General features: G+C 43.9%; 1 protein-coding gene across 1 annotated transcript in view; it reads right to left on the bottom strand.

The window, feature by feature from the left end:
• CLYBL (citrate lyase beta like) overlaps positions 1 to 10,443 on the bottom strand; it is a 273,137-nt gene that overhangs the window by 262,499 nt on the left and 195 nt on the right. The gene's annotated exons all lie outside the window — the stretch shown is intronic.

Raw genomic sequence — 10,443 nt, forward strand, 5'->3', positions numbered from 1 at the left:
CGGCCTGACCAGTGCCGCATAGAGGGGGAGGATCACCTCCTTGGACCTGCTCGAGATGCATCTGTGGATGCATGCCAAGGTGCGGTTGGCTGTGTACAAAATTTAGCCAAACAACAATGGCCTCCAAAAGCAATTTTTTCCTACAGTCATAATGACACTTTTTCACACTAATATATATTTATTCTGCCACTGACATGCTACATATTAAACTGATCATAACTAAGCAGCCCAGATTAAAAAAATAAAAATAAAAGAAGATTTTGTATGCTACAACTGATTTCTGAATATATAAAAATTAATGATTCATGATATGCCAAATACAGTGCTAATAAGTTTTGTCTGTTTCCCTAAAAACAATTACTAGAAAACATTCACTTGCCACAACTTAAAAAGGGAAAACTAGTTAAGTGTAGGTCAAATTGATACTTTATTTCAAGTACAGATAGCCCTGGCAGAAGACTGTCCATGTATCTTGTATCTTTTTCTGAGTATGAAAATAAGATTTAAGAACATTTTACAACAGTATATGGGTTGATTTGTTTAAATTAAAAGGCAAATTCAGCTACTTAACTCTGACATTTCAACTACGAAGCATGTCCGTCCTTCTCCATTTCTATTTTTAATTGAGTAGTAGCTGAATTAGCAGAAAAGGTGTGCTCTTCAGTAGAAATGCCCCTTTACAAAGATCTCCCAGGTTTGTGTATGTCTGTGCAACTTTCATGTAATAAATAAAATATTTTAACAGGAAAAAATCTTAAATCTCATCCCTAATGCTTTATGCAACTTTAAAGATAAACAAATGTAATAATATTTGAATTAACACTTTGAAGTCTTGCAGTCAAGTTAAATAAAAAAAGCCTTATGCGAACAAAGAAAATTATACAGACAATCATGTTTCTTTCAGCAGGCCTAAAGGACATCGTTTTTCTACACTATGTACTATGTACCAAGTAAGTTCATTTAGTAATTTGCAAGCATGTGAAAAAAAACCCCCTATGTAAAATGATGTTTGGAATTTTATATACTAGCCATGTTATTCCTGATTGACTTCAGCGGTGCTGCTTCCATTCTTCTGAATTCTGGTTCTTTTTATATGCCAAATCATTGGGAACTTTATTTCATAGTTTCTCATTTAAAACAGTCACAGACAGAAATGTCACAAAAATGTCCAGGACGTTGTAGATTTTACCAAGTCATCATAGCTATTTCCTAGACACCACTATGACTAAAATTAAATTGCTACTGAAATGAAATTAAAGTAATTCTGTGATGAGCTATTTGTTGTACAAATATCCAATACTTGTTTCTATTATGTGAATAACATATGCTAGGTTGAGCCCCGCCCCCCCAAACAATCAGTAAATCTAACTTATCCTTACAAAATATTCTTCCCACCCCCCATTATCTACCCAAAAAACCCTACTGACAGTTTAAGGAGTGGGAATTAAAAGTTTAGTACCAAGTCCACACCAGATAAAGCAGTAATTGTAGTTATACAGTACTGGAAGTGTAGCTACAACATAGCGTGACAGCTTGTTAGTGCTGAAAATATATAAGCTCTTTGTAATTGTGCCTCTGGAATGCCATCTGTCTTGAATTACATCCACCTGGGATCATGTTTCGATGACCAATATGGACAGATTACTGGAACTTTAAAACCTCGCTTTCTTTGTAATTGACATTTAAACTGTTTGAAGTTTCTCATTAAGTCCTTTTTACAAATTAGGTGCAGATGTATGAAGCTAAATGTACAGTACTAAGGGAAATTAGGTCACCTGAAAGCTCAATATAAAAGTATCTATTAACTGTTTAAATGCAATGAGTGCATTAACATTTGGAGATCAATCCTGGATCCTAAATTCTTCAAAGTTTCACCACTGTCTTTTCAGTATTGTGGAGCTCCCAATTCTAGCTATATTTAATTAAAATAACAGTGTAAAAGAAAGGAGGCTCACTAATCCAGATATATCCAGTCCTGCAGGGATGCAGAAGGGAAGGCAGAGATCACCAGAACTTAGTCTATCCAAGGTTAACAGACAACACAAACTTATGCCAGCTATGTTAGAGCTGGAGAACTCTAAAGGTAATAAATAAAGCAAAGTAAATTAAAGGGGGAGGAGGAAGGAAAAATTCAAGAAAGAACCAATTCAAATTTGGCTCAATGATAACAAAGTTAGCCTCTCCATCCATTTCTTGCATTGCTTTGCAAACTTCCTGTGCTTTACAGCCTGACAAACAGAAGTGGGAAGAGTATGTCTCTAATCATTATTTTACTAAGTGACACCACCCCCTTGGGATAGGTACTCAGGGCCTCGGACAAGCGCTTCAAACCTAGTCTGATTAACAGTTAAAATGCTGAATGTTAACATGTTAACACTCCAAACAAGATGACTTAATTTAGAAAGGGTCGAGGTGGGGAAGGGAATCTTACACTGGTGTTGTGAAAGCTTAAAACTAAACACACACCTTATAAATTAAATCCAGGAACACCTTGCTTATATAAGTAGGAAAGGCTAAGCCACAATAAGTGACAAGAAGAAAACCCCACCACAGCCTGGGGGGCAGAGAATGATAAACTCCATTATGAACTGGTCCAAGGTGGGATGATGAAACACCTAGAGAAGGTGCTAATGTCCAGAAGCATCTACCTGCCAGGATGAGGGTTAGAGAAGAGGTCAAATCCTGCCCGTGGCTTCTCCACCTATGGCTTCAAAATCCTCAGAGCTGACTTAAAAAAAAAAAAAAAAAAAAAATCATCTCACCACTTCACAGGCAACCAGTGTAGAGAAACAGGACAGACACAGGCTCAATTTCACCAGCTGCTGAGCACCTTGTAAGAAAGGGAGTGTGCCATTGTTTCCTGTTGAAATTAATGGGAGCCAGAGGGGGCTTTGTGCGTTGCAAAATACATCTAGCAGCCTACAGTGTCATGCATAGCTTAATCCTAAACTTCACTGGTGGAAAGGAACTCAGGATAAATATGGACACAAACTGTACAGGTGAAACATTTCTGGCATCACAACTTGTGCAGTTTTCAATGAGCAGGGCAAGTGCCAAAATGATGCCAAGCACTACTCACAAGCATGGCTACAGAGGAAGAGAATGCCTACTCATCCTACCTGGAAAACCATGTATACACTTGAGTGGGGCTAACTGTCTTCAGGCTGCTGGACTACTTCTTCCTCTGAGATGTGTACTGTCTGCCTACCTGAAACTGCAACACTTCCACTTATTACCTGTCTCACCACACACGCACTTTCCCTTAAGACCCCCATTTTCTTGAGCTATTATAACCAAGGATCCTGGTTTTCTCCGATAAAAAAATCCCCTATTTTCAAATTTAAAAAAGCAACCCAAAATCTACATTTTCCTGTGATTAAAATGAAACACCACATATATATATGTATGTATGTATGCATGCGTGCGCATGGGCGGGCGCACACACACATGCGTGCGGGCACACACACACACACGCGTGCACACACACATATACATATGCATGCGTGTGTACACACTACTAAGTGGTGTTTCATTTTAATCATGGGAAAATGTGGATTTTGGGTTACATTTTTTAATCCAAAAATTGGGGATTTTTTTTAGTCAGTGACCATAATCCCCGATTATAACTCACCTTGAGAAAAGAGTGTAAACTTTCAACAAGTATTGGCGTTACCTCCAAAACAAGCAAGAAAGTCAGGTACTCCCCTAGAACTGGAAAGATATTTCTATGTTTGGACTTTATCAACGCATAATTTTGGGAATGTTTTCAAAGAACACGCATCCCAGGGAGAGTCTAGCGCTGATGTATGGAGGGTCTTATTCCTCACCCATCACTGTCTTCTGTTGAATGGGGCGCTGGAAAAGGGAAGACCTTGGGATAGGAGGAGAGGCATCCACTAGGGGAGATTGACTTAAAAGGCAAAAGAAACAACTAGTAAAATAAGAATGAAGCAATTTTACATCTGACAAATGGAAATAAAAGGAAAAGAATATGGAAACGGACTAATAAGAAAGCAAGTAGAGTCTGTTCCACAGCATCACACCCAAGGACATGTTTGGGAAGGGAAACAGGAGGCGGAGTCACTCAGCTGCCAGTCACAGGAAGAGACTGCCAAAGGAAAAATAAGTTGGCACTGCTGGAGGAATGTGTATTTGTATCAAATTCTACTTAGTTTGGATATGATTTGTCACATATATTAAGAACAACTAACTCCACATCTTCAAGTAGACTCAGAGTCCTTGGTGCTTTGACTTTGGTTTTTCCAGTGAACCGATCAAGGGCAGCATTACCAGAATTCACAACTGTTTAAAACTATTTTGTTCCAAATAAACCACTATCTAGCTTTTACAACTTCCGGTGGGTGATAATATTATTTTAAATGGCTCAAAATAACCAGATGTAATATGGAAACTCTGATAAACACTCTCTAGCTATTTATCCAGTTTAAAAGGTTTTCGTCAACAGGAAGTCACGCTTTCTAACAAAATTCAACCCAGACCAGAACAGCAAACAGCATGCTTTTTTACAATGTGTCAAACATGAAATCCATGATCCTGCACTAAGTGTTCAGGAAAGGAATACCCTGTCTGTTCAGGCACTCATAATACTTCACTGATGCTCTCAAAATAATGACTGTAAAAATCCTGAACAAAATATGCTATTTATATTCTATTTGGGTTCATTTAAATGTTTCAACAAAGAACCAAATTATTTCTTGATTAGCAAAACAAAAAGGAACACTGTAATTTCCTGTAATAATTTCAGTTCTCATTGCTTTAGCCCCCTCCAGTGTTCAATCTATGAAAAACAACACTGATATTGGCTTTCAAGTAGCCGAAAAACTTGCATTCCTAGAGAAAAAGGGAAAGAGGCAGTTTCCAGCAGTAAGATAAAAGGGCAACATGGTATGAAAGTGGTATGCACATCTTCAACACTATAAAATATTCTCATCTGAAAGGCAGTAGTTTTAAACCAACTATGCTTGGTCTCTGAACAGGATCTAACATGAACATAATCATTTACACTCCTCTAATAGTTTTCATCCACTAAGCCTCATATTACCTGAAATCTGTTATGCTTGCTTTGGTCCTTTACAGACAAACTCAAGCAGAGTTTTCAAAGGGTTTTGTTTTTTTTACCTATAGGTGTTTATTTGACTCAGAGTATTTGATCCAACACATGATTTCTGACCTTGCAAAGAGTTGTCACATGTGTTTGAAAGTAATGGTCTCTCAAACAGTTGAACAGAACAATTCTTCTATGTTTAAGTGTGCAATGTTGAAGTTAAAAGGAGATTTTGTTTGGGACATGCTTTGTGTATAATTTCAAATGGTTATATGAATAATACATATTTGTTCAAACAAGGTAAATGCAGTAGTACCCTCACAAGAACCATAGCAATGCCAAGTCCCCACTGTTTTCATTGTACACCTGCCCAAGAAGGTGTGTTTAAAGGGTTTTTTTTAAAGTTAAACAACAGGAATATCACATTTCCCATCTTCTCAGCAAGGCAATCATATCACAGTGACCAGAAAGGGGAATAATGGCAGCTAGGAAAAAAAACCAGCAGATCACAAGAACCCATAGTAATTACTGCTCTGAGACCTTGAACACCCACTGTCTATCTGGGTGTTTATCCCAGGTTTGCTGTTATTGTTTCCATAACTACATAAACTCCTGGTCGGCAAAGACCTGAAGATAGGAGATAAAGTTGTCTGCCATCATCTAACGTGGCCTTTGTAAAGTAGGGCTGTCCAACTGGCAGCCTGCATGCAGCCTGCAACCAGTCATTTCACAGTCCTTGGGCTCCCATTTGGACTCCACTACCCCAGTTGCTTCTGGTACTACTGCCACTGGGATCTCTGGGCTCCCTTCTCCAGCTTCTGCTTTCTCCCCCTGCCCCTGGGAGTAGGGTGGTACAATGCATCAGGCTACTTGGTGACTTACATCAAAGCATCAAGTGATTTCAGATCAGTCACAGCAGGATGCATGTCATCTTCACAACTCCAACTAATTAGCCATCTTGACTTCGTGGACGTAAAGACTAAAACTATCCTGCAGCTCACAAGGGGTCAACAAGCTCACGGCAGAAGAATACTTGTAGAACAGTAGACGGACATCTTTTCTGACCGTGACGTAAGCCACAAGCAGTTTTTAAGAAGGTAGGAATGTCAGACTGTGTGACTTTTTCCCATACCTGTCTGTTGATGGCACAGATCTTTGTACCTCAGTCTTCCTCCAGTACCAAGGAGTAGTGTCCTGCATTCCACTCCTTCCCCACCTCTATTTTTACATTTCTTCCATTTCCCCTTTTGAGAGTGATACCTCTCCCAAGCAGTAGCCAAGTGAGACACTTCACTGTGGCTCAGAGCATTCCCAATAGTAGCTGTGAAACTTGATCAAAATGTCATTATCGCCCTTCCGCCCTGCACCCTCCCTGGAAGAATTACGAACATAAACAAAGCCTTTACTGGCAGCCACTGCATGAAAACACTTGCATGCATTTGCAAGGTTATCTTTGTAAGTGTAACAGCCAGCAGCTTCGACTCTAATTAAAATCTTTAATCCTGAAGAAATTGCATGAAACTTAGATCTTCCCCAACAGGGGAGCATCCTGCAGCTCATGAGAAAACAGGTATTTTCTTTTTCACACAGCGTGAAAAGACTGTGGGACTCATTGCCACCAGATGCTGAGGAAGCTGGATTCAAGAAGGGACTGAACAAGTTGTTGGAGGAAAGGGGTAGCAGTAGCTGTTGAGCATGGGAGTTAGGGGTACAGCCTCTGAATCAGAACTTCCTAAACGTAAATGCTGGAGGCTCCAAGTGAGAGAGGAACAGTGGAAAAGCACCCTGGTCACACCCAGTTCACTCTCCCTTTTGGCATGCACTCTGCCATGGTGTGACACAGGCCTTTCAATGCGCTAAACATGGTCCAGAGCCCCAAAGTAGAGACATAACACCCCCTCCCCCACCCTGGATGAGGTGCGACCACAAGGGGCACATCAGTAATTGCTTGGGACAACAAAGGGACAAATCAGGGATGTGAGTGAAGGTTACAAGTTAAAAACGAGTGCATGAAGGGGGGATACCAAGCAGAGCACACTGGACAGTGCCCAATGGCTCTTGAACAAGTCCAACAGTGAGAGACAGACCTATTTTTTGCCTTACAGCAGGGCTTCCCAGCCTTTTCCTCAGCAAGGCTGGGAAGCCCTGCCATAAGGCAAAAAATAGGTCTGCGTGAACCCATTTAAATGTCCGAAATAGTTTGCAACTACAAAATGATGCAGACAAGATTAACAAGGAAGGATTCATCAAATTTCTGGTTTTGTGCCGTGCACTCCTTTTGTTTCTCTCTCTCTTTCTTGTCATTAGTTTTACTGCTAGAACTTGAAGCAGAAACTTTTCAGAGAAAAGCATTGATACTAGATTTGTTGTGTAAAACGTACTTCAGCCAGCCAGTATCAACATACTGATTTTAGCTTCCCGAAACATACAAGTGCCTGTAGTGCATGAACTAATACATGTGCGAGAGTTGCATATTTATAAACAGGAAGCATATTCACCATAAATCGGTTGACACCGTCAAGCATCTTGCAACCCCATTTTTTTATTTTTTTTTTTATCATTACAATCTGTGACAGAAGTACTTCTACTAGAGCCTTTCTATCAGTGGCTCCACCCTCCTGTTATGGGCCAACCGCCTGCCTACTATCCTGCCACGCCTTGATCTTAGTTAATCAATAGATGTAATTAGCAGGAGGCTGCCCATTGCCTTTTTGCCCCGGTGCCAGGGGGCACTATCTGCAGCTCCTTTTCCTCCCTTGCACCACAGCCTAAGCCTCGCAGATGGTACTGACGTGGTTTTGACCTGGGCCCTGCTGTAATTTGGCCCTCTCTTTGACTTCCCTAGGCTTCCACTATCCTGTCTCATCCCATGCTTTCCTGGCGCTCTGCTGCCCCCTCACCCTGGGGCTTCTCACTCCTCGTGGCCCCCTTTCAAGGGCTTCTCACTGCCCCCCTTGCTCTGGGGTGTCTCGCTCCTCACGGCCCTCTCTCTGGGGCTTCTTGCTGCCCCTTTGCTCTGGGGTATCTTGCTCCTTATGGCCCTCTCTCTCTGGGGCTGCTCACTGCCCCCTTTGCTCTGGGGCTGGGGTCAATGCACCCCAAAATGCTGCGCCCTCTCTGGCATCAGGATCCCTATGCTACCATGGAGCCCCTATGAGGCCTTCTCCAACCCCTAACAGCCTCACCCAGTCCTCTGGTTAAAACAGCAAACACAAAAACACAAGGCCCCTGGGCTATAACATAAAAAGCTAAACCGTCCTGCCAAACAACATTCAATCTCTACCAAGAAAACACTCCAACCCCAGCAGCAACTAGGGGATGCTCACACAGTCAGGGTTCTCCACTCTGTCTGCACTGGCAGAGCTCCTCCCCCTTTGGTCACCAGCAGGGAACTGCCCTCCTGGCCTCCTGGCTGGGCTTATATATGGCCAGGCCCTGCCCCTTCCTGTCAGCTGGCTCCCCAGCAGTTGTCCTGGCAACCAGCACCTGTTACTTTGGCTGCCCTGGTAACTGGCAGCTGGGCCTCCCCCTTCTTGCCACTAGGGGTCTCTCCCAAGCTGTTTTCTGCTCTCAGGCGCAGGGCACCTGAGTGCTGTGCAACACAACCCCAAACGGTAGCATGACCCAAAGGGTGGAAACCTCTACCTTATAGGATTGTGGGTCTAGGCCCACCAAATTAACTATTAGCCTTCCTTAAACAGGGAGGCTACTGAGAACACACCAACTGATTGCTTGGGAAAAATGATAACAACAGGGATGGGAGTGATAGTCAAAGGTTAATAATTAGCGTGCCAAGGGGGACACCGAGCAGAGCACATCAGACAGCGCCCACTGGCCCTCGAATGCATCCAGTGGTATGAGGCAGGACTTTTAACACATCAAACAAAGTCACGGGCACAAGCTCACCAGGAAAACTATAAGCCCACTTTAGTACTGCAGGCCACTAGTGACATGTTATAGATTACTTGGAACAAATAATAATGAAAACTGGAGGTCAATGGGTAATAAACAGGATGCCAAGAGGCGACACCAAACAGAGTACACTGGACAGCACCCACTGGCCTTCAAACAAGTCCAACAGTGTGACACAGGCCTATCTGTCACCTTGAGGGACGTGGGCCTAAGCCCACCAAGCAACTTATTAGCTTACCTCAGGCAGGGAGGCTGTAGAAAACGTAACAACTGATGCTAGGGACAAATAACAATGAAAAAGGGACAGGAGTGCTGGTCAAAGGCTCATAACAAGGGTGCCAAGGGGAGATACTGAATAGAGCACACCGGACACTGCCTACTGGCTGGCAAGTAAGTCCAATGATGTGACGCAGGCCTATTAGTCATCCTTAAGAACATGGGCATGGCCCACCAAGCCTCTTATTAGCCCCCCGAGGCAGGAAGGCTATAGGAGAAAGTGCCAACACATTCTGTGGGACAAGTAATAAAAAAAAAACAGGGATGAGAGTGGTCACAGGTTCAAAACAAGCGTGCCAAGGGGGCACACTGAGCACAGCACAATGGACAGCACCCACTGGCCCTCAAATGAGCCCAGTGGTCACACAGGCCTCTCTGATGAGCCTTGATGAGATCATGGGCTATTGCCCATCATGGGAACTATAAGCCTTCCTTACTAAGGGAGGCCACTAAGGACACATCACTTGATTGCTTGGGAGAACCATAAAGAAAAGAGGAATGGGAGTGAGATTATAGGTTATGAACTGGGGTATCAGAAGGCGGCACTGAACAGAGCACACTGGCCAGTGTCCAGGGGCCCTCCAGTGAGCCCAACAGTGTGACACAGGAGACCGGGCAAGACAGAGCTCTGGTCTGACCCAGTCAATGGCAGCTCTTCTGTTCCACCCCATGCCCTGGGTCAGACCCTGGTTCGCTGCCCTCACCCAGCACACCGCCCGCAGCCCTACAACTTCAAGAATGATGTATTCTTGTGTGCTAGCACCACATCTGACTGCAGTGGCACACAGGCACCTTGCCCCCTGGCTCCCTACTCTCCAAAGGCTTAAAAAAATAAATACAAAAAAATGAATTGGCTCCAACTGGTTGGAGAAGGAGCTGGCAGTAGCTGCCCCCTGCGGGCTTTGCAGCAGGTCGCCTTGGAGCACCGCAGCTCCACGGCAGTCCCGGGCCAGGCTCCCGCTGCACCCGCTTTCCTTCCAGCACTCGGGCATGGCCGGGTCTGCAGGGACAAGCCGGGGAAAGCCCTGCGGTGAGGGCCGGGGACGGCACAGGGGAGCTGCTGTAGCCACACAGGGCTCAGCCTCCCGCTGCGACGTGCGAGCGGGCCCAGAGCGCCCCGTGCCCCCGCCGCCAGGGACCCGCGGCAGCCCAGCAGCGCGAGCGGACCCGGGCGCAGCAGCAGCGCGCGC

This window comes from Crocodylus porosus, unplaced genomic scaffold (genome assembly GCF_001723895.1).
Source record: "Crocodylus porosus isolate Cpor-Errol unplaced genomic scaffold, CroPor_comp1, whole genome shotgun sequence".
NCBI lineage: Eukaryota > Metazoa > Chordata > Crocodylia > Crocodylidae > Crocodylus > Crocodylus porosus.